This window comes from Fukomys damarensis, unplaced genomic scaffold (genome assembly GCF_012274545.1).
Source record: "Fukomys damarensis isolate Sample0158 unplaced genomic scaffold, DMR_v1.0_HiC HiC_scaffold_7, whole genome shotgun sequence".
Classification (NCBI taxonomy): domain Eukaryota; kingdom Metazoa; phylum Chordata; class Mammalia; order Rodentia; family Bathyergidae; genus Fukomys; species Fukomys damarensis.
This window is the reverse complement of record NW_022900919.1, coordinates 30,968,349-30,992,166: the sequence shown is the minus strand read 5'-3', so window position 1 is coordinate 30,992,166 and position 23,818 is coordinate 30,968,349. Positions and strand designations below refer to the sequence as shown.

The window sequence follows — 23,818 nt, the reverse complement described above, 5'->3', positions numbered from 1 at the left end:
TGTATATCCAAAGTTCATTGATTTTTCTACAAAGATTCCAAGACCATTCAATCACAAAAGAATAGTCCAAAAAATAATACTGTGGGAACTGAATATCCACATAGAAAGAATAAACATGGGTCCCAATCACAGCACATAGAAAGATTAACTCAAAATGTAGCAAACGCATCCCATTCAGAACTAAAATTATAATACTCTTAAAGGAAAACATAGACATAAATCACCATAACCTTGGCTTATTATATTTTGTTTTCTTAGGTATGAACCCAAAAACACAATAGAAAATAAATTAAATTTCATCAAAATTAAATGTATTTGTACTCCAGAGACACTATAAAAAGATGCAAAGACAACTTATAAGATTGAAGAAAATATTTATAAATTATAGATGTGATAAATTTATAAATTATAGATATGTATCCAGGATATACAAGGAACTCACAACTCAATGACAAAAAGATAAATTATCCAATTTTTAAATGAGCAAACAATTTTAATATTCTTCCCCAAAAGACATACAACAGGACCATAAGAACAGAAAAAGTTGCTCAGTATTATTAGCCACCAGGAAAACACAAATGAAATGCTATTAATTACAAAGCCCAAAATCACAGTGAATACCTTTGACAACTACCTGGATGGCCACAGTAAAAAAGGGCACATAACAGTAAGAGTTGATGAGGATGTAGAAAAGTCAGCACCGACACACACTGCGAAGAACACAAAGTGGTGCAGCTGTTGTGGAAAACAGTTCAGCAATTCCTCAAAAGGTTAAACACAGAGCTACTGGGTGACCCAGAAATCCTACCTCTTGGTTCTATACTCACAGAAAAATGCAAACCCGTGTCCAAACAAAAAACTTTTACTCTACTGTCCTCAGCAGTATTATTCATAACGGCCCCAAAGAACAACAACTCAGGTGTCTATCAACTGATAAAGACATAAAAGCTCTTATTTATACAATGGAATACTGTTCAGTAATTTACTTAAATGTAGTATATCCTAAAACATATGAACCTTGAAAACCTTATGTAAAGTGAAAAGAAGCTAGAAGCAAAAAGCCATATACTGTGTAAATGGAATCATAGGCAAATGATCTGTACAGACAGAGAGTAAATTAGTGGTTGCCTCTGGCCAAGGTGGGAGATGTTAAAAGGGAAATGGGAATTAACTTCTATTAAATATACATTTTCTTTCTGGAGTGATGAAATGTTTTGAAATTGAAAAGCGGCGCTCTTTGCACAATCTTATGGATATACTAAAATCACTGAATTGTACACTTTAAAAGGATGAGTTGTGTGCTGTATATACATATACATAATCTCAATAAAACTGTTACTGATGAAAAATGACACAAGCCTTTAGGTTTCCACTATTCCATAGAGATAGTATGGTCAAAACAAGTTTCAAAGCCATATAAAGAAAATCAACTGGATGAGGCAATCACTATGGCTTGGATGTTAGAGACTTCATGCACCCTAAAGTTACTCTTTGAGAAAACCTTAGCCAGAAGTGGCTGCTATAGGTTACAAGAGCAAGAATTGATCTGGACCTGTGTGTGCAAACTTTAGCCCCAACAGAGGCAGTCCTGCCTCTTTCCATTCTTAGACCCAAATTCTTGATTATCATGCAGCCTCAAACACTGCTCACTTTGAGGGTAGCTGAGGCTATGCCTATATGCGGCTCTCTCCTCATCCACATTCTCACCAAATCCTGAGGGAACTGCTGTCCCTGAGCTCCCAGTCCTTCTGCGCCCTGCTTAAGGCCCAAGCAGGTTCCCAGCATGCTACCTGCCTGCCCATCTGACTGTCTCGGAAAAGCCACCCCTTCAAGTTCTTTCTAGCTCTCCTTCTAACACCAGTTGTCACCTGTTCAGCTTCTTTCCTGCACAGTAATTATACTGTATTCAAAGCTTAATTTGACATTTCCAAAGAAAAATGCAATTATAGCATCCTGAAAAGCGGAAATAACCTGCTGATGATATTTGAGAAGGAAAAAAAAAACATTTGAGATTTGCTTCAGCTAAATCTCTCAGAACAGTGTTACTAAATGCTATTGGATGCTGAGGCTGGCTCCTTTTTCTTCACCTAAATACTAAACTTTGTCCAACTTCAAACATTAAGTTTCTAAAAACTGTAAGTGAGAAAAACTCACACTTGAGCAACTCAGAACTTTAAGAAGTATTTCATGGGGGCAGAAGGTGAGAATAAACCTATAAATCTCTGATAAACTTATTCATGAAAAAAACAATTAAGTGCAAATTATATGGTTATTTATACTTCCCACATTAAAACAGATCATAGTCATATTAACAGTCATAGTATTTGTTTCCATTTACCATCATCTATTAGCTAAAACCTCAGAATTTCAAAGATGGCCTCTTACCCCACCTCCTACTCATGGATACTTTTTGTTCTGAGCATGATCAGGTCACAAAGAGCTGGGTTCAAACTGTGATGTCACTAACTATTGATGATATGACCTTGATCTCCAACCACAAAGTCTCCATCATTCCTAAAACGTGGTGTAGGGATTTGAAATTTTACTAGAACTTCACCTTTCTATTCTATGAGACTCACTTAGCTGCTTTGCTTGAAAGATATGTCCTGTTTAGAGAATATTTTTTGCATCAGAATATTAAGATTAAAAGTCCTATATGAAATTTAGGATTAGGAGACAGACTGTGGCTTCAAAATCCTTAAATAACCAGATGCACCAGTAGTATTATCTCCTACAAGCCCTTTCAAGCATCCTTTTTTCTCAGTAGGCCTTTTTTGTTTTCCTCTAGCAAATTATCATTTTGGATGCAGCTCAGTCCAAGTGCAGCTTTAATTAATGAGCCAGGTTTCTGGCATTGATAAGAATTGCTAGGTGAAGGTCATGTGTGGAGGGCAGTTCTCATTAAATACGCGCAATGTGGTTGCAAGTGGAAATGATAGTGTCTATCACTTCCTGAGCTGCTGTCTTATTGCAACAGCGGGGATGGTATTCCAAACTTTAAAACCCTAATAAAAGGGCACTATGAGGAGAACTGTTTGCTTCTATCCCAACCCAAAATAATACAGAGCTGCTATTTATTTATCTGACAAGGATTGAATGACATCCCTGTGGATGGTCTGCCAAAGAGCCCCTCCTTACCACAGTGTGCCCAGTGCTCCTTCTGGGCCACTCGGGCTCTTCACATAACCAGAAGTCAGACATTTTGGATGATGCTTTGAATCCAAAAACTAAGATAAAATCACAACAGCATTTTAAAACATTTTTACTTATATTTATTAATTTTATCTACAGCACACTTTAAGTAGTTAAGGTTAATTTTTATAGGGTATTTAACAGTTCATTGTTCTTGCGACTAAGGACACCTCTGATGAACTTATCCTGATACACTGCTCAAGTTCTATAATTTACATCCGGTACACTCGAGTGTATGTTCTATAGAGCTGGACAAACCTATACGAGCATATATCCATCACTGTAATATCTTAATTTTTAAATTAGGTGTTTGCAATACATGATGTTTACATTCCTTGTGGGGGTTGGTACCTCTCATAACACATCTTAGTTCCCTTTTTCATTCCTTTTCCCTCCTCTTCCTCCATCTCTTGATGCCCTTCCCATTTGAGAATGATCTCTCAACTTCCTTTTTCCTTGCTCTTTATTTATATTTTGAGTTCTCCTATAAGAGAAAACATGTGCTATTTAAGGTTGTGTGTCTGATTTATTTCACTTGACATTATGAGCTGCAAGTGTGTCCATTTTCCTACAAATGACTCAAGTTGTCTTTCTTTATGCTCCATTTTAACACTGTAACATCTTACAGAACACCCTAAGAATCCTCTGTACCCCACATTCATTCACTCTGCCTACTGGCAGCCATTGCCCTTTCTGTACAATCTCTATAATAGCTTTGTCATTTCCAGAATGCCATATATGCAGTGATAAAAAAACTGAACATTTAAGACAAAAATTTAAAAATTACAGTGAAAGCCATCAATCTCCCTCAAAACACTCCTCCCTCACTTCTTATTCTTCTTGCCTCTTTCTGAAGCAGTTCTAGAAGTCACTTTTCGTGAGTCTTTAGTTATGCTGTCCTGTCTGCCTTGATTTCTTCAGACCATTCAAGCTGTTCACCTTTCATGGTCATTTTGACTTCAGGGAAGAGCCAGGAGTTTCAGAGTGCTGGATCTGGTGAATAGGATGAATGAGGACACACCATATTGTTTTCACAAGTCTGCCTCTCTGTTGGATGGCTCTCCCTGATTTGTTGATCATTCAAAAGAGAATTTCCATAACTGCTTCAAAAAGGCAGGAACAATGTCACAAGTATGTTCGAATCCAGGTGAGTAATAGCAATGTGTCTTTTATAGTAATTTTTTAAAATTTGTAAACACTGACACAATTGTCTTAGTTACTTGCTTGTTGCTAGGACAAAACACCTAACACATGCAAGTTAGGGGAAGAGAGGTTTATTTTTGCTTGCAGTTTGTAGAGGTTTCAGTCCATAATTGGCTGGCTCCAAGGCAGGGCTACATGGCAGAGAGGCATGGCAGAGGAGAAACAGTTCATGTGTGGCAGACCAGAAGCAGCAAGTCTTCCTATCCATTTTTACTCCCTGAGGGCTACAAACCTATTGATTGGTGCTAACCATACAGAGGATCCATCTTTCCATTAGCCACACCCACAACTATACTAATCCAATCAACCGGAGTGCCCCAGTCCTCACATGCCCATGGTCCTGCCACCTCCCAAAAGTCCCACCTATGAGAGTATGAGGCTTTGGAGAGATATCTAGATATAAGCCATAACAATAGCTTCTGTTCATACCTTGGAGTTAAAATTATATATTTGTAGCTTTTTAGACTGGCTTTTAGTAATTTCACATAAACTTTCTCCATGGTTGGATAGCTCATCATTTTAGTGCTGAATAATATTCCATTTTCTGTATGAACCACTTTGCTTACCCATTCATAAAAACACTGTGGTTATTTCCAACATTTGACAATTATGAATAAAACTGCTACAAACATAAAAATGCTCTTATGTGGGCATAACTTTTCAGTTTATTTCAATACAGAGTATAGATTATAGCTCACACGGTAAGAGTATATTTAGAATGTAAGAAACTGCCACCCTTTTTCCACAGTGGCCTTATCATTTTACATTCCCACCAGCAATAAATGAGCTTCCTGATGCTCCATGTCCTTGCCAGCCTTTGGTGTTGTCATGGATTTGGCTGCTCTAATAAGTATATAATGTTATCCTGTTATTATTTTAATTTATATTTCCTTAATGATATGTGATGTGAAGCATTTTATATATTTATCATCTGCGTATGTTCTTTTGTAAGTGAGCAAATTTTTGTTTACATTTACTTTGATATTTATAAGTGATTTAGATATATGCAAATTTTAAAAGCTCAATGATTAAAATCATGGGCAATGAAAGAGTGCATTGCTGGACAGTGCACTGCTATCTAACAGAAGGACTGCCAGTTCATAAACATGGGAACCAAATTCCAACATTAGCACAAAATAATGGCATTTTTGAGTCAGTTATAAAACAGAACTTTTTAAAAGCACTAGAAAAAAAATAAAGCTGAATTGTGACAAAACACCTTTATTACAGCAAAAGTACTCAGATATGGTCCGTCCTAGGCTAGCCACTATGTCTAACCAAAAAGAAAAAAAAAACAAAACAAAAAAAACCCCAGCATTAATCCATAGAATGCCCAAGGCACAAAGACAGCCATGGCCCAGGCAGACTTAGCAGTGAAGATATGTGTTGCCATGGTCCTCAGCCAAAGGATGGGTTAGAGAGAACCAACGTTAAGTGGAATGGGATGGAGCCCATATCTACCTATTCTGATTTGAGGGAGAGAAACATTTGGTTGCAAGCTTCCCATCTCCAGCCATTACAGGTGCCTGGCATTCCCATTATCATCTGCTAAATGTAGAAGTTTTCAACACCATTGAATTCTATTTGCATTTACTGGCTATGGGCTGTGTAGATTCTAATCTTTCTGCCCTTTCATCTTTGAATCACTCACTCAAAGCTCAAAGTCCCATCCAGAGCATTCAGTTGCTGGAAGGCCCTATACCATATGCTCAGCTCCAGCTGCTAAGAATGGAAGAGAGCAAGCAGCTCCCCATTTCTTCTTTCTCTGGGAAAAATAGGCTATGTCTCTTGTCAATGGGATAATGCATCAAAATTAGGAAATGGGCTCAGGAAATTAGAAAATGATATACAACTCTACCGTACAATTTTGCTGTTCCTCAGCAATGCCATTTTTGTCTTGATTCCATGATCTGTATTTTGTGTTTTCTGTATAAGCTGCCCTTCCCCTTCTGATGTGCCTGGATCTTCCTTGACTCTCCTATTTTTGCTTCTCTGGCTGCATTCAACGTCCAGTCCCTGAAGTCACTTGAACACCTCCCTCTTCCCTAACTTCATGACTCTCTGACAATGGCCTATTCTCCTATTTTTGCTTCTCTGGCTGCATTCAACGTCCACAGTCCCTGAAGTCACTTGAACACCTCCCTCTTCCCTAACTTCATGACTCTCTGACAATGGCCTTCAAGATTGTCCTTTCCTCATGAGCTATGCAGCCTGAGCACTCTACCAAGATGTAACCTTCATGGGGCAGACATTTTGGTCCCTTTGCTCAGATCTCTGCAAGTATAATACATAGCAAGCAAGAAGAGCAAAGGGACGTGATGGCTTCCAATCTCTGCCCCAATATTCTTCTGCTCTCATTTACTGCCAAAGCACCTGCTTCCATTTCTCAGCACCTGGATTCTGATTTAATATTCTCATTTAACGTCTGCATTCAGCCACCAGTTAGATATTCCAGTGTCTTCTTAGTCTTCTCCAACCATCACTCCTGAGTGAGGGCCCACCCATACCCAACGGCTATTCTTCTATCCAGTCCCATATCACAGTTGGAGGAGGAAGTGAAGAAGCCACCAAAAAGGGCTCATTGACTGTAAATGTGACTACCTTCAAGAAAAGACACACTTGTGAGTAGGACTAGGGTGAAGATACCGAAAAGCAAGGGGCAATTTAGGAGGGTTGGAGCAGAAGCCTGGAGAAAGCAGAACCTTGGAGAAAAAGCAGAAGGGTAATGATCAGAAATGAAGAAGACATGAAAATATCTCTTGCTTTCTTGAATTTGACCCTCAGCTGAATAGAGGGATTTGGAATTCACAGTACAACTTGATAAACACTTTTAAGCTTCTGTGTTCTTAGCATTTGCCCCAGGCTCACCACCATGGGAGCTGGAACACAAAGAACAAAGCTCCTCCCTCTTGAACATCCTCAGATTTGTGATCAAGGCACTTCCTACAGTGCTGACTACAGTGCTGAGGGCCAGCAGCTCTGTGCTCAACCACGTGTGTTCCTCCACCACTAGGTGGGCCACAGGGTTCCATACATTTGAGGTAAAATTAATGTAACAGGAAACAAACATCACAACATGATATGCCCTTTCTTGCCTATATCTGTAATAATAATAGCTCATATTCATTGAGTCCTTAAACAGCAATGAACTAAGTACTCTTCATGCATCATTTCACTGAATCCTCATAATAACCACTTGAAATCTGATAGTTATTTCTGCATTTACAGGTAAGGAAACAAAATCTTGGGCAGGCTCCAAAGGCCACACAACTGGCAGAGAGAGAAGCTGGCATTCATAGGAGGCTTTCTCTAGTAGCTTCTAGTCAGTAGCTGCTTCCATTCCTGCTATTTGTACAGCCTTTCCCTCTCTCCTTTCCTGGCCATTAATGATACTTTTTCAAGGCTTTGCTCATGTAAGCTTCCTTCATGAGATCAGAATCTACCTTCCTTTCCTCTGGACTTCTGTACCAACTCACTTAGACCACTATGTACCCTAATAGCTAAGGCTATATTTTAACATGATTAGTTTATTAAGTATTCACATGTAGAAACCACAGTCATGAGTTCCAGTATAGCTCTATAACCTACTAATGCAGTGGCCATTACTTACATTTAATCTCTCACTCTAATGCACACACATGATAAAATCCAGCTTGGAAGGCCATTATAAAGATTCAAGTGAATACTCAGAATACAGTCATTAGTTTTCTGGTCCTTTCTCGGCCCTTTTTAATTGTAAGCTCCATGAGGGAATAGCCCACGTATATTCACATCTGTTGTATCACATTAAATTCACATTTATTCCTTGCCTCCAATACTGACCCCAGCTCCCTACCCTTCCTACTCTATCCTGCATTGGCTAGAAAACATTATCATGGTGGGTTTGTGAAGGGGATGGATGCACATCCATCCACCTGTCATTATAGTAATTTCTTCCTCCCAAAGTTACTCACACATCACAATGTTCCCTTCAGCCATTGACCACCACCAACATTTTACAAATATTTCCTATTTTTCTTCTTTTGCTTACTTCCCTCTAACATTGTTACGAAACTTTTCACAAGAAAAAGGTGAATGAATTCTACTTAAACACTTACACATCTTCCATAGATTCCACTATCAACATTTCGTTAGATTTGCCTTATCTTTTATCTGGCCATCCTATGTTTCCATGACTTCATCTTATTTTTGATGAATTTTCAAGTTCTACAACTTCAAGTTCTGTAACTTCCCCCTTTACTGCTTCAGAATGCATACCACTGAGTAGAGTTAAATACCTTTTATAATTTGTTTGTAAAATTTATATAATATGTCATGGACAATTCTTAAGCACCTTTATTTGAAGAAGTTTTTTTCCATTACTGGGGATTGAACTTAAGACCTTGCACTTTTGAGGCAGATGTGGCATTACTGAGCTAAATCACTGGCCCTATTTGATGAATTTTGACTCAAATGTCTACTAAGACATAGAATGTTACTACTCCAGGGAATTTTTTCATATCAATCCTCAACCCACCAAGACAATTATTGTCCTGAGTTTAAACTACCATTGCTTTTTCTAAAACTTCATATACACAAAATTATAATTTTTCAAAAAACTAATTTTCAAAGTAACATTCTAGCACTAAGGATAAAAACCACATATTAGTTACACAGAAGGGAATGTACCTCTTAATACACATAACACATAAATGTAACACAGCCAAAAATGAGCCTCTATCTACTCACGTAAAATCACCCTTGAACCACCTGTGTTCAAGGATAACTATGGTTCTTAAAGTTTGTTCTGGGGACTCCTGGGGCCTCCAAGGCCTTCTCAGGTTCACAAGATCAAAACAACTTTGATCGTAAGCCTAAATAGTTATGTGCCTTTCTCCCCTCATTAGTTCCATGAGCATCGTGAGGATAGAGTGGAGATTTCCAGCAAATGCATGATGTGACCTCATGCTAGATTGAAGGCACAGGCAGATATAAGCATCCAGCTACATGTCTTCTACAAAGTAAGACAAGATGATTTGCAAAACGGAAACAAAGCTGATCTTTTCACTTACTGTTTTGTTTGGAAAACTATAAATGATTTCAATATAATATGTCATTTATGTTACCGTGTAATTATTTAAGTGAATAGCTAAATACAGTATTTACATTTTTCTCTCAATGTTAAATCTTAACATGGAAAACATCATTAAGCTTTAGTCATACAAGCAAAAGATCAACATCCTCAATAATTTTTAAGAAGCTGAAGGGCATGGAAACCATGATGTCTACAAAGCTCTGGGAAAGCTCTTCCTTAGGCTTTGAGACAGGCTCAATGGTAGATCACAGGATTGGGGGCTTCTGTCCTTTTCTAACCTTCTGGCAAAACTCAGATTACCCCCACCCCCACCCCCAACAGCACAGTCTATATAGCAAAACTTGGGGAAATAAACCAACTTGCAAAAAGCCCTGACTGATTCATATCTCCCCATAATGCCTAGACTTGTTTTCCAGTTCTCTGCTTGCTGGTCACATCGGAAGGGTCTGCAACTGAGTTATAATGGAGGAATTTGGGTGCTGGAAAAGCTTGCTCTGCCCTGCCCTGTCCGGCCTGTGAAGTAACCCTGCAGCTACCTCCTACTCTGGGGGCAGGCACGTCACATACAATGCTGGAAACACAGTTTGAAATTGGGCTCTTTGTACTTACTCGGATTAAGAGAAAGCTTTGGTAAGATGTAAAACTAGGTTTTATTTCTTCAAAAAGCCACAATCCTGTCCGAGGCAGCAATTCAGGCTGGAGAGGAGCTGGTGCGCAGAGGCAAGGAGGAGGAACCAGCCCTTAATGAAGGGATGCGTTACACGTGGTGGAGGAAGATGGATTTGAACAGCGCTTGTAAACAGCCCCAGCTGCGTGGGAAAGGGTCTTCAAATGTATCTTCCTCTCTTGAAATGAATGTAGAGTTTGCTAGTTCATGTTTTCTCCTATTAGCTCTGAAGTCTAACCAAAAAAAACAAAAATCATACCCTGCTCATGTGCTGCAGTGACTTTCCTTTTTTCCACCAGTGGAAGAGAAGAGAACAGTGGCTCTTAATTTCAGAAGCCCATCTCACAAACTGCTTCTGAGCCACACCTCTTCTTCAGCCTTATTTTGTAAGCAACTTTTTTTTTCTTGTTACTTTTGTACTTACTTGGCTTAAAAGAAAGCTTTAGACGTAAAGCTATTATATATATATTTCATAAAGACACATTTCTAACCATCAGAGGCAGCAGTTCAACACGGCATTTTTACTTTTGGCATTAAAATAGGCTGTTTTTACCTTCACTCTTTTAACCCAAAACACTTTTGCCCAAAACACAAGGTCAAGAGACAGCATTTAAAGACATCATTCTACACAGTCTATTTTCGGTCTCTTTTCCTTGGTGATAGATAGTTTCGGTCAACACAACTTGGGGATGCTCACCTGGTGCCTTTGATAAGGTGACAAATGTCAAGAGCTGAGAAGCCATCTCGTTCACATGACCCCAAGATCTCCAGCTATGCTTCATCTGAAACAAGACAGAAGAGAACCGTTTTGTTTTGTTTTTCAAATACAAACTACAGGTTCCCTTTCATCCACCTGGCAGGAGTTTTTGTCAAAGTGGGCCTGCTCCCTTACCAAGGACAAAACGAAGGGGGAAGAACTTTGCCACAACCCGAGGGACTACCAGCTTGCCATCTCTGTGACAAATACCTGGGGAGAACTAACATGAAAAAAGGAAAGATTTGTTTTATTTCACAGCTTCAGAGGTTACAGCAGTTTGTGGTAGTTTGGGAGGGGCCACATCACAGCAGGGAGTAACAAAGCCACTCAGCTCATGGAAGCCAGGAAGTAAGAAGAGAGGGGAACAGCTGAGGGTCCAATAGTCCTTTCAAGACCACACCCCCAAGTGACCTCACTTCCTCCATCTAGGCCCCACCTACTACATGTACTAAAGCCTCCTGATAGCGCCACTGGCTGGCAACCTTGCCTCAACACACAGCCTTCAGGTGGGTTATTTCAGATCCAAACCATAACAGGGATTTATGCTGTAACCAAATCCCTGGGCAGAAATTCTGTGAATAAATATTACCGAGCAGCTGAGAAGTAAGCCAGAGAAAGCAAAGGTCAGTAGATGTCTCTCTAGAGAGGGAAGATGCCTCCCAAATCCAGCTGAAAGACAAGGTAAAGTCAGTTGCCCAGAGGTTTTGGTTGGTAGCCAAAGTCAAGAATATCAGTGACAGGGCTGGGGATTTAGCTCAGTGGTTCCGCCACCTCCCTCAGAAGCAGAAGGACCTGAGTTTGATCCTCGGTACCAAAGGAAAAAAAAAAGCAAAAGAATATCAGTGACAAGGAAACAAAAAGAGAAATCACTGGAGACCTGGGGAAAGTGGTAACAGGAAAACTGATCAGTCTCCTTTTCCTATCATTTTACCACCCAGTCCTAGGAAAATCAATTAGAGGTGGGAAGTTTTTGAAAACTCCCATGAGAAAATCTTGAAGATGAGAGCAGATCAAAAACACAACTTTAGGGTGTTAAGGTTAAAGAAAGTTGGAGAACAGAAAGTTCCATGATGAAGTTAAGTCACATGCTTTGGAGTATACCACCGAAGGAAGCAGCACTCCAGTCTGGTGGAGATCATTGAGCAAGATCAATCAGGCCACTACCTTTGTGGGAGTAGACCTTTCAAGAAACTCAAAAGTGTCATGACATCTGTGCTCAGACTGTACACAGAGCATGCAGAATTAGCGCTGTGGAAAAGGCAATCAAGGATGTACATCTACCCTTTGGGTGCCTTGACTTGTCAAAGGCAGCTCTCAAAGTCAGAATAGAAGCCTGTAGCGCTGCAGGCTCACAGCTGCTTCTAAGACTTCAGCCTTTTCCTCCTTTTCTCCTTCCTCCTGCAGTGTCTAGGTTTATAATACTTAAGAAACAGAGCAGAATCGTGAATTGGCCACCCGGGTGAGTTTGCCCACTGGGAAGCCATCCAAATCAGAGGACATGGTTTTCCAACTGGAAGGGAAATGACCTCACCCAGCTCTGAAGGTAGGAGTCACTGTGGAGAAAGGACGTTGCTAAGCTGAGCCCGTCCATGTCAGAAGGCCAGATGTGATGCTTCACACACGGTGCCTCAGTGTAGGAAGCAGGTACAAGAGCCCAGCTGGATGATCTCACTCAGAGATGAAATAAAAACCTTGATGGGGGCTCTCTTATAAGCCTTTTTATTAATTTCAGTATGCTAAAAGGACTGAGGGACTTCAATAGACAAAGACATTTATGAGTAAGAACTCATAAAATTTTTTTTTTTTTGCCTTTGGCTTCTAGAAAAAAATCCCACCTTGAACTAAGCCTCTATTTTAAAACAGATTCATTTCTAATATGGCATTTGATCCTCACAAGATACTGCCCTTTCTCTCTCTCTTACAGTGCTAAGTGATTCTCTCATACTAAGAAACTGCAAGATACCAAAAGGGAAAACAGCTTGTGTTACCAGTGGCACTGTGTCCAGTTCATGACCAATTCCTTGCTCTACCTTGCCAATGGGACTCAATCTGATTTTTAACTTTTTAGGTCAGTTGTGCTGTGTTGTGAATCTTTTCTTTCAGCCGTCACTAACAGTTTCAATGGATATGATCACTAGTTCTGTGGACTTATTTTGGTTATTTGCTATGGTTTTGTAGCGGTGGTTCTCTACCTTGGCTCATGCTGGGATCCTAAAATTGGTTTTGTTGTTGTTGTTTGTTTGTTTTTTTAAATATTGGGTCTCACCTGCAGAGCTTTTGATTTAATTGGCCTGGGTTATATTTTGAACATTGGCTGCATTTACATCTCTCCAGATGATTCTAATATGCAGCCAAGCTTGAAATTCTCTGGTTAAAAGCAATAGTTCTCAAATTTAGCAGCCTCAAATTTGCCTAGCAGGCTTGATTACAGAGACCCTCTCCCAGGGACTGGGCACAAGTGAGGTCCCAGTTGTAACAACTTCCCAGGCAGTGTGATTCTCCTGGCCTGATTACTATCCTTTGAAAACTACTAATGATTTTATCCATTACCTCGAACACTTTGCCTAAGGTGCTTTTCATTACATCAATCTGGGTACAAAGGTGGTGCCCCAAGAAGCTGATCTCTGATAATGATAGCAGCCAGTGGAATGAGAAAGATCTTAGATGTTACTTAAGCTGTAGAATGCTAGGGTTTTGAGCCTGTCCTTACATTTTTCAAGAGAAGGGACCAGGCCAAGGCAATGAATACCTCGGAAGATGCAACTTGGCATATCTGCTGTAGTTTCCAGCCTTGCTTCTCTCATTTTTACGTCCTGCCAATCCTACCAGGGGCATGGGTTGTGTACTTGTTCTCCAGGTTTGTGCAGAATGCCTGGCCCTGACTCAACCAGAGCGAAGGCTGAGGCCCCTGTAGGCTCGGACTTTCTAACACAAGAACCCGGTTGAGCATGGGGTGGGTGGTGTCTATGAAAGTGAATTTATCTTTGGGGACCCAGAAGGGACATTCCTGGGCCCTGGCAAGAATAACATGAAGCACTGAAAAATGTTCCCTGCACATAGATTCTGCCAGTCTATGCACAGATTGTGCCAAGGTACCTGGCTTTAGTCTAAAGCTACCCTAGCCGAGCTGAGGTGTCATGGGTGGGGGACACCAGGGAAGCATCATGATCCTCCTCACTACCCTGGCACATAGGTCTCATAACGATCAATTCATAAAGCTAAAGGACAATGACTTAGAACTTTGCTTTTTCCCCAGCTGAGGAAAGCAGTTGTTCAAGTTGTGCAGACATGAGACAAGAACAAGCCTTTCATTGATGTTCTTCCTACAGAACAATGATCATACACATTCTAAAGCCCTATCTGTGAAATCTCATTTCACCTACTTAGAACTAAGGTAGAAGATTCAATTGATGCAAATCAACTGCATATATTCAGGATCAGAATATATTCAGGATGAGAAACAAGGACATGGGGTGGTCACACTGTTAATTTAGTGTCCCAGTTAGGACTGGGTGCTTTAGTTTCTGTTCCATGTTGAGGGACTGAGAAGAGGAGCCTCAGAGGCAGTCATGAAGTCACACTGAGTATGGGTGTAAGGGTCCTCCTTCATGCCGGCCTCAGAAATCTCAGGTCTAAGATATTCAATATTTTTGATGGAACCCCAACTCTTCAAACTGTGTGTCACCTCTGCAGAGCCCATCTTCCAAATAATGTGGGGCATGTCTAATGTCTTCTCACAGGCCCCATTGCATTTTTTTTAAAGGTTAGCTAATCAAACTTTAGTGTGCATTGCAATCATCTGACTGGCTTGTGAAAACATAAATTGCTCCGCCCCATCACCACAATTTTTTATTCAGTAGGACTGGGAATTCACTAGGGCCTAAGAATTTGTATTTCTAAGAAGTTCCTAGGTGATAATGTTGCTGCCATGTCTTGAGAACTACTCTTCAAGAATTGCTACAGTAAGACAGTGATTCTCAGCCCTTGTTGTATGTTAGAACAACACAGGGATCTTTTAGGAACTATAAGTAACAGGCTCCTCTCAGACCAATTAAATTACTCCAGGTGAAGCCTGGGCATTGATGTTTTTAAAATGTCCTGTAGGTGCACCCAAATTAGAGAACCTCTGAAATAAGAGGAACCCTGTAAAGAATTATAAGGTTCTCAAACCTCTAAATCAGGGATACTCAAAATGATCCTGGACTACAATATCAGCAGTGCCATCAGCTCCCGAGGGAACTTATTAGACTGGTAAATTCTCAGGCCCCATCCCAATCTACAGAATCAGAAACCCTGGGAGGGCCCCAGCAATGGGATTGAACTCTGCCCAGGAGAATCTGAGGCCTTCTACAGTTTGAGCACCACTCTTCTAAGCCCCTGCATTCCCTGCAGATGATTCCCTGCAAGTTAAACTCTTGTCTAGGGGCAGAATCTATGGCAGGATCCACAGCAGGCTGGAGGTACCAACTGCTTAGTCAGTAGCAGGGGTGGCTGGAGGACAAGGAAGGAGACCATTTATCAGGCTGTCAGGGAGGTAGGTACCATGGCACACTGCTAACATCGTTTACTTTCTGAGACATACGGTTTCTAAATTCTGTAAGTTCTACAAATGACTTTGTAAAGGGTTTCACCTCTGAATACTCAGATATAATCCAGCTTCAAACAATATTGGGACAGAGATAAAAGTAAGGTTGGAGTTTTTTCCTTTGCCTTCCTTGACTTCTTCCAAGTTCCATCCACTGCCACTGATTTGCCAAAGAAGCTGTTACTGTGGCCTTCATTGCGATTCCTGCCCTGAAGGACAGCCTAGCAAAGTGACTGATTAAATTTGAGTATGTCATTACCTCCCACAGGTATATTCATTCCAAAACAGGATGACTGGGATGAACAATGCTGAACACTATAAAACGTGTATTCAAAGATGGACTATTGAATACTTGCCATGGTTGAAAAACAGATCTTTTCCTTTGGATAATTATTACCTGTTTCTTTGGCATCAAGCTCTCTGTGCCACAAATTTTATATATCTTGGTCCCTCTTTGCCTTCTGTTTCCTTGATATAAGCAATATAGGAGATTGCAAGAATGGCCAGATATCTACCCCTTCCATCAAAAGGGAAGTCTAGTTTAGCATGTTTAAATCTGTTCTGGCCTTGGCATTCTCTTTGGCTAATGGGACATTAGAAACCACGATGGGGGGAGAGATCTGAAAAATGTATGAGCATTGTGACCCACTTTCTTGCTATGTAAATGAGCCCATGCTAGCAGTCTGAAACTAAGAGGTCATGCAGAGTGTAGACAATGCTCTCTAGCTGTGAATGAGGTCATCCTAGACCAGCCAGCCAATTTACCAAGTAAATAAAGATCAGCCAAGCTGACCTGCAAAATTGTAAACTAAATAAATTGTTGGGATATTTGTTACACAGCAAAAGCTAATTGATATACTTTATTATACTTAACATTATGTTAACTATATTTAAAAATTTCCTGAAAAGAAAAATTATCCCAGAAGTCTTCTGAGATACCTTCCCTGAACACCCATTTCCCATGCATCTTCAGTCACGAGGTTGCTGATTCCTCAACATCATCTACAAAATCAGCATTCATGTCTGCCGAATATTTGTCTCTATCATTTCAGCTCATGTTTATCTGCCTGCCCTCACCCCTTTTGAGATTTTAAAAGCAGAAGCCATGAATCAGGTGTCTGTACTTCTAGCCACTTACTCATGTCTTTTGCAATTATGCTGAGTGGAACCAAATGAAGTACTGGATTAAGATGAGCTGGGAAGGAGAGTAGGGAAAGAATCCAGCAAAGTCTTGTGCCACTCACAAGCTGCACCTGCAATCTTCTCACCCCAGAACAGCCCCTGTCTACCAAGCTCACATAATGCAAATGAACCGATGCTCAGCCAGCTCAAGAAATTGTCTTGTGGACCACGACACAGGACTCTTTCCCCTCACTTCACAAGAGTATCCAGGAAGAAATAATCAAAAGTCTTATCCAAAGATATCTAGTTTGCATTGTTTTCCTCATCTTCCCACACATGATAAACGAGAAAGGGGCTCGGTTTGCCCATGCATGATGCATCACAAATCCAAGATTATCAATTCGACTCTTCTTTTTTACATGCATCCATTTCTCCCAGTCACAGGGAAGAGCCAGACAAAATAATGATTTTTTCCTCCAAAGCCCACCTTATTCACTGTTACTTGGTCTATTGTGACCTAAGCTATACCTGCATCTTCTTCACCTCATGACAAGTGTCCATTCTGGAGAATTTGTGATACTCATTTAATAGGCAAGGGGCTCAGAGACTGTGAACTAAAAAGATCTATACACAGTGGAAAAACCAGACTTGCTTGTTCCCAGATGTCAGTTGTTAAGTGACCAAAATGCTGACATGTATACCAGACATGCGATGTAGCCCTTCTTTTGATAACTTGTTTCTCTCACCCACCCCACAGAGCTGACTCACTTTGCAAAGGATAAAGAAATGAGAAAGCTCTGCAGAAGGTCACCTGGCAAGGGAAGGGACGGCCTCTGGCCAGGCAGCCTCACATCATCATTGGCTTATTACCAAACCCAGAAGAAGTTGGCCTGAGATGGCCTCTGCCAAGCTGCCACCCAAGTACACAGAGAGGGAGTCAGTGGGCGGTGGCAGGCAGGACAGCAGAGAAGGAGATTAAAATAATTACAGCTCTAATTGATCAGCTCTGCTCGAGGAGATTAAAAGGGAAAAGGCATATTGAAGCAGGCACTTGACATCCACCCTGGGCCAGATCCCATCTGCCACTGTGGCCAACTCTCTTCTTCTCCCTCCTAGCCCTCGATCCAGGGCCTGCCCCCTGCCCACTGCACAGCCCCCTGACACGGCCCTGATGAAAGTCATTCTTTGTGGGAGGCATCAGGCAGTGCTCCCTTAAAAAGCAGTGCTCACAAACAGCAGGGGGCCAGCAGCTCAGAGCAGCAGACAGCAGCCTCCTGTTGGCAGCCCCCCAGCATGGAGTTGCCAGCAGAGTGTGGAAAGTGGCAAAGGAGATGCCAAGAGCAAGGGTAGCCCAGGGCAGGGGACTGGAGCAGCAGAGACAAGCCTGTGCTTTGTCATGCGATAACCTCATCCAATATGAGCTGCCTGGGCTCCTGGGCTCTGAGCAGCCCTGGCCTTGGTTTTAGGTCAGTACACTTCCTGACTCAGCTTCTGGCTTCTCACTTGGAAGCAGGGCCAGGGAGCAATTTTGCCTTGTCCCTGGCACCTTATGTAGGAATCACAGAGGAAGGACAGACACAGGGACTGGGGCCAGAGAGGAAATAGGAAGGTAGATTAGGAGGGAGGAGGAGGAGGAGCTGGCACTTGCGAAAGCCATCTGTTTACTAGGGCTCTGAGCAAGGTTCCCAGCTGCCTTTCCTATGCATGGGACAGGTGACAACCTCATGGACAGGGAACCAATTTGCACACTCAACCCTAGTTTTGAGTGTCCCCTCTCACCCAGGACACAACACACAGGGGATCTCAGGGTTAACCTTCATTCTGAGGGCTACAGCAGGCATCTCTGACGGCTTTGGGAGAGTCACCTGAATCCAGAGCTCAAAGTGGGTGGCCAGTCATCCGTCCACCATGAGAAAACCAGTTACTCTTCCCCACTTACTGCCAAGGTGAAGCCAGTGCTTCTATACCCATGACCAGGAGATCTTTCCAAATGCAGATTATGTTTCAGAGGTCAGCAGATGCTGAGTGTCCATTCAAACAAGCACCATCCCCCGCACCCCCATGCTGCTGCTGGTGCTGCTGCTGCTGGCCCAGAGCAATTTAAGAGTGAAGATTTAACCATTCCAGAGTTAGGAAGAACCCAGTTAGGACCACAACACTCTTAGTAATGACAAACTGGTACTGGCTCCAAGCTGAATGAGCTCCATGTCTCTTCCTCTTCTGGGAGAATGAGGATGCCTGGCTGGACCACACCAACAGGGACTCACTCTCAGAATCACAGCAGAAAGAAATGGAAGCTGCTGTGTGGGGACGTGGCTGGGCTGCTGGAAGCTGACCCTGTCTGTCTGCTGTGTCAGAAAGGCCAGGCCAGGTTATGTGTGGTCACAACCCGTGAGTCTTGGGGCCTTTCAAAACGAGTATGTATCTCTCACTGGTATAAAGCTTAGGAGGAATGTAGGAATGGGTGACTCTCCGGGCATCTCAGAATCCTGACAGCTTTTTTCTAATCTTCTGGCATTTCCATATTAACCAGAGCCACCCACCCCACCTCTGTGACACCAAGGACTAGGCTGGATAGCCAAACTCTTAGTTAAATGCTTTCATCTGGAAGTGATATGTAAGTTTTGCTCACATTTCATTGGCCAAAGCAAGTCACCCAGGAAGAGCAGATCTAGAGCAAAGAGGTAAAATGAGTTTGCTCCCTTCTGGGACAAGTATGTAAGCCAGCTTTCTGTTACTATAGAAAGTAAGTTATAAAGGGAAAAGGCTTGTTTCAGTTCATGGTTTTAGGGATTACAGCCTATTATTAGACAGAACTATTATTTGGGGCCCAGGGCAAGGCAGCACATCAAGGCAGGAGCAAACGGCACAACGAGTCTACCTCCTTCATGCCCAGGAAGCAAAGAGAAAGAGGCTGGGGTCCCCAAAATTCCCTCTAAGGACATGGCCCAATGACCTTGGGCCTTTCCACTAGGGTCCACCTCCTAAGGGTTCCCACCTTTCAATGTCATCACCTGGGGGCAAATCCTTTAACACAGGGGCATTTGAGGACTTTCAACATCAAAACCAAAGCAGGGAGAGTCTGGGGAAGTTTCCTGCCTGGATCCCTGACAGAAGTTTGTTTTTAAAGAGGTATCTTTCAAAAACTGATAATTACATTTTTATAGTTTGCTTGTTCTAGGGTAACAGTGTCCCTGAAGAAGACCTGGTATAGCTTTTGTCTTTTCTTTTTCTTAATGTGTTCTCAGGTTCTAATCAGAAAAACTGAGACCAACATCCAGGAGAATTAACATTTTGTCCCAGCCCTTTTAATTCTAGTTTATGACATTAGACAATGGATTGTCTTTTTTTCATGGAAATTGTATGATATTAAAATGATTGTTCCTGTAAAGACACTTTATAATAACAGATGAAGAAATTATAAAGAGTGTTAAAAGTTCAAATTTACAGGCTCTTGTTAAAAGCACTGGTTGTCACAGGACATCTATTTTGCCTTGCTTGAACTCGATATGAGAACTGTAGACCTTCCTCACTTATTATTGAAATTGTTCTTGATTTCCCACAGTCTCTCTCCTGAGTCTCTGTTCTTTAACCTTTGTATGGTCTGCAGCAGGGCTATCGTCTTCTTCCATGGTGCTGATGTGCCTTTGCTGTTGCCAATTCTAAGAAAAACCAGCACAATGGAAGCACCTATCAAATGCAACTCGGAGTCGCACCGATGACCACCCAACATCACAGCAAAGTCTGTCCATGCTTGACATTCTTGCTAGCTTCCTCGTGTCACCATTACTTGGTGAGGACCTATTGTATGCTCGGCATTGTGAGTGGTATCAGGGTACATGAACACACAGGAAATGCAATTTAACTTAGGAGGGCCATATACCAGTAAAGACTGTATCGACAGTAGATGACAAAATCAACTCCAGACCTCTGAGGCCAAAGATGAGAATTTGACGACCCATGTAAACAAGTTACAAAAAAATTGGTTTTTGCCTCTGGAATATATACAACCAGGGACTGGCATGCTGAACAGACTCCTTTACCTCATCTTTAGTCCCTCATCTTTCCTTTCTTTGCTTATGCTCTTCCACTAAGCTCAGGCTTTAATTCAAAAGGAAAGGTCTATGGTGTCAGGCCTTCCCTAAATCAAAAGCAAAAAAATAATCACTATGCTTTTAGCAAATACCAGCAGCTTCCTTCCCAGCAAGTAGGAAAAATGGTCTAAACAATGAGGTTTACAACCCCCTGGTACCAATAGTCCCGTAATTGTATACACACCTGAGCAGACCATCCTTGGGCAGAGAGGACATAAATATGTCACCCAGATTCCTTAGCCCCTTTAACACCTATATAAGCCTAAGTCCTTTCCCAGTTAATTGCTAATATCCCTCTCCCCTGATCTTAGCCCACCCTCTCAGGACTAAAATCTTTCCCAGCCAGCTGCTACTATCTCACTCTCCCATTGTCAGACATGATCCACACACGGATGGGATATAAACTTGGCTTTTCCCAGATAGCTGCTAAAATCTGATTTCTAGTCCCTGTTACCTGGAATAATCTTTTCTTTTTCTCGCAATGAAGAGCTTGTTTTTCTGTTGACAAGTGGGTTCTTTATAACATATGGCAGTAGGTGCTCAAGGCTTGGATGCTTCCATGTCAGATCCTGAAGTAAAAGAGGCCTCTTTCCTAGGTTCAGCTTGGAAAAATCCCCAAGGCAGGCCTGGGGTGAAGTTGTTGGTTAGTAAAACTTTCTTCCTAATTCAATATCTGTTCCTCTCCCAAATAGCTCATGGGACTAAGAAAGCTAACCCTGTCCCTGACTCCCATGGTGGGTCTATTCTTTAAACCAGTCTAAGCAAGCATTTTGCCCTTGAAAATGATTGGTTCAATAATCCAGACATCAAAACAAGGTATTTTGTTGACTGTTATTATTGTTCTGCAATTGGCACCCGACCCAAGCTCATTCTGTCAGGCAAAAGAGACGGTTGTTTAGAGATAAAAGGAAAACACTCCCTCTCACTTGCTCTCTCCCCTCTCTCTTCCTTTCTAAACATTCATAATGAAATATAAGACCCCATTTCTGCATAACCATCTTGTGACCATGAGAGAAGCCAATTTGAAACTGGCCATTATAGGAAACAAGGAAGAATTGGAAAAATGACACAGAGAAAGCCAAAGTCATTATTGTTACATGGTTGGACTCTTCCTTCTCTGTATACTTCCTATATGTGATAACATAATTCTGTTGGCTTTTGAAGCAGGCAGTGTTTGTTGATTTGCAGCATGAAGCATCCCGGTGGAAATAGCTTCCCAAAGTCATGTGCTGATTGCTGTGTTCATTACAATGGCTGGAGAAAGGAGTAGGGTGAAAATGCTAAGTAGAAAAATACCAGCGGTCTACTATTATGAAGCAGGTATATAAATTGTTAGATGCAAAGCATTCTGAGTGTGTAATTAAAGAAATTTGTAGAGCGAGTGGGAGGGACCCAAAGAAAGAAGCTGTCAAGAGAATCAGGCTACAAGAAGAGAATTCCCAAGCTGAATTGTACTACTCACCTCTCACCTGTGTTACAAATAGTACCAAAACATCATGGCTTTTATTAACAAATAACATGTGTTATCTAACACACTTTCTGCAGACTAAGAATCTGGAAGGTACATCCTAGTTGGTTTCAGGCAAGATTTTGGTCATGCTGGAGGATCCACCAGAGGAACTGTTTAGTTCCTCACCCTGTGGAACTCTCCAAAGAGCTGCTTGAGTGTTTTTGCAACATAGCAGCTGCCTTCACCCAAGGTGAATGATCCAAGACAGAGCAAGACAGAAGATAAAATAAGTTATAATCAAAGCCACAGTTCTTTGTGTTCTCAATACGCTCTTCCATATGAAAGGTGACAGCATAAAGGTTAATACCAAACAAATAAAACTACTGAGGTCCATCTACAGGTTGGCAGGGGAGTACCAAAAAAGGCAAATGTTTAGAGGTAGGTGTCCTTTGAGTGGAAGCTTTAAGGACAAAAAGGATAAATATAGATAAAGAAGGGAAAATAGGAAGGGAAAAACAAGGGATTTCTTCAAGTCTCTTACCCATTGTTTCCTTTGCCATCACCTTTTCTACATAAGAATATGCATGCTTCTCTGGCTAGAAAGAGAGTAAAATTTAGGAACTCTAACAGCCATGGAGAAGATGAGTTTCCCAAGATTAATTTTCAATATGACTCATGGATAGTTGGAGTAGATGACCAGAGTTTCACTAAGCTATTGATAGGAAGCCCCTCTCTGGTGCTTGAGGTGTGGTCCTTTAGTTCTGGTCATGGTGGATTTGCTCTACTCCATTCATTTATTTATCTTACATCTACCAGACTATGTAAAATATTACAGGAGTTTTCTTGAGGCAAGGTTAGCAAGTGGATGCTGTAAGGCCCCAAAAAGGATAGGAAACCTCAAGACAGGGAGCAGAAATATGAACATGCAAATAGAAAGCAACAAATTATTTTGGACAATCAATGAAGAATGAATCAAGGAAAATTATTAAAATGATTTTAAAAGTGGGATGTATAGCATGTGGCAAGCCATGACCAGTATGTCAACTATTATTTAGGGGAAATCCACCAATCTTAGATTTTGAAACACCTGTTTTGATGTTATAATAAAAAAGAAATAAACAATGAGACAAACATAACATTTTATTAAGTAATATTTGTGACAAGTTCTTTCAAACAATCCCTGTGTCACTCTAATCCTACAGTCTGTAAGAGTGAGGCTTAGCAATGTAAAATATGGTGGTGGCTCAGGGATAGAGCAAGAGCTAGGTAGAAGCACACTGGGTGAAGGCAGCATGTTGTACATATAACCTTATCATAGCTGAAACATTATTGGCTTATTTTAGATGCTTTGAAAACACCCAAGGTCAAAACTGATATTACAAAATGTCAGAATGCCACATCCTCGTGCTTTAATCTGATAAATGATATTTAATAACAGAGCAGTACAACACCCAGAATCCATCCAGCATCATCTTTGATGGTGAAATGATGAATGCTTCCTCTTTGACATGGTACAAGAGACAAGAAATTCCTCAGAATAAATCTAATAAATGATGTTCAAGATTTATACCCATTAGGCCAGGGATTTAGCTCAGTGGTTCCACCGCCTGCCTTGCAAGAGCAAAGTCCTGAGTTTGATTCCCGGTACAAAAAAAAAAAAAAAAAAAAAAAAAA

The 23,818-nt window shown here is 41.3% G+C and overlaps 1 protein-coding gene across 2 annotated transcripts in view; it reads right to left on the bottom strand.

Annotated features, from left to right (window-relative positions):
• Kif16b (kinesin family member 16B) overlaps positions 1-23,818 on the bottom strand; it is a 486,842-nt gene that overhangs the window by 28,646 nt on the left and 434,378 nt on the right. For both annotated transcript variants that reach the window (XM_010634116.2, XM_033761168.1), the window contains one exon: positions 10,834-10,918. The gene's annotated coding sequence lies outside the window, so the exon portion shown is untranslated. The remainder of the gene's footprint in view (positions 1-10,833; positions 10,919-23,818) is intronic.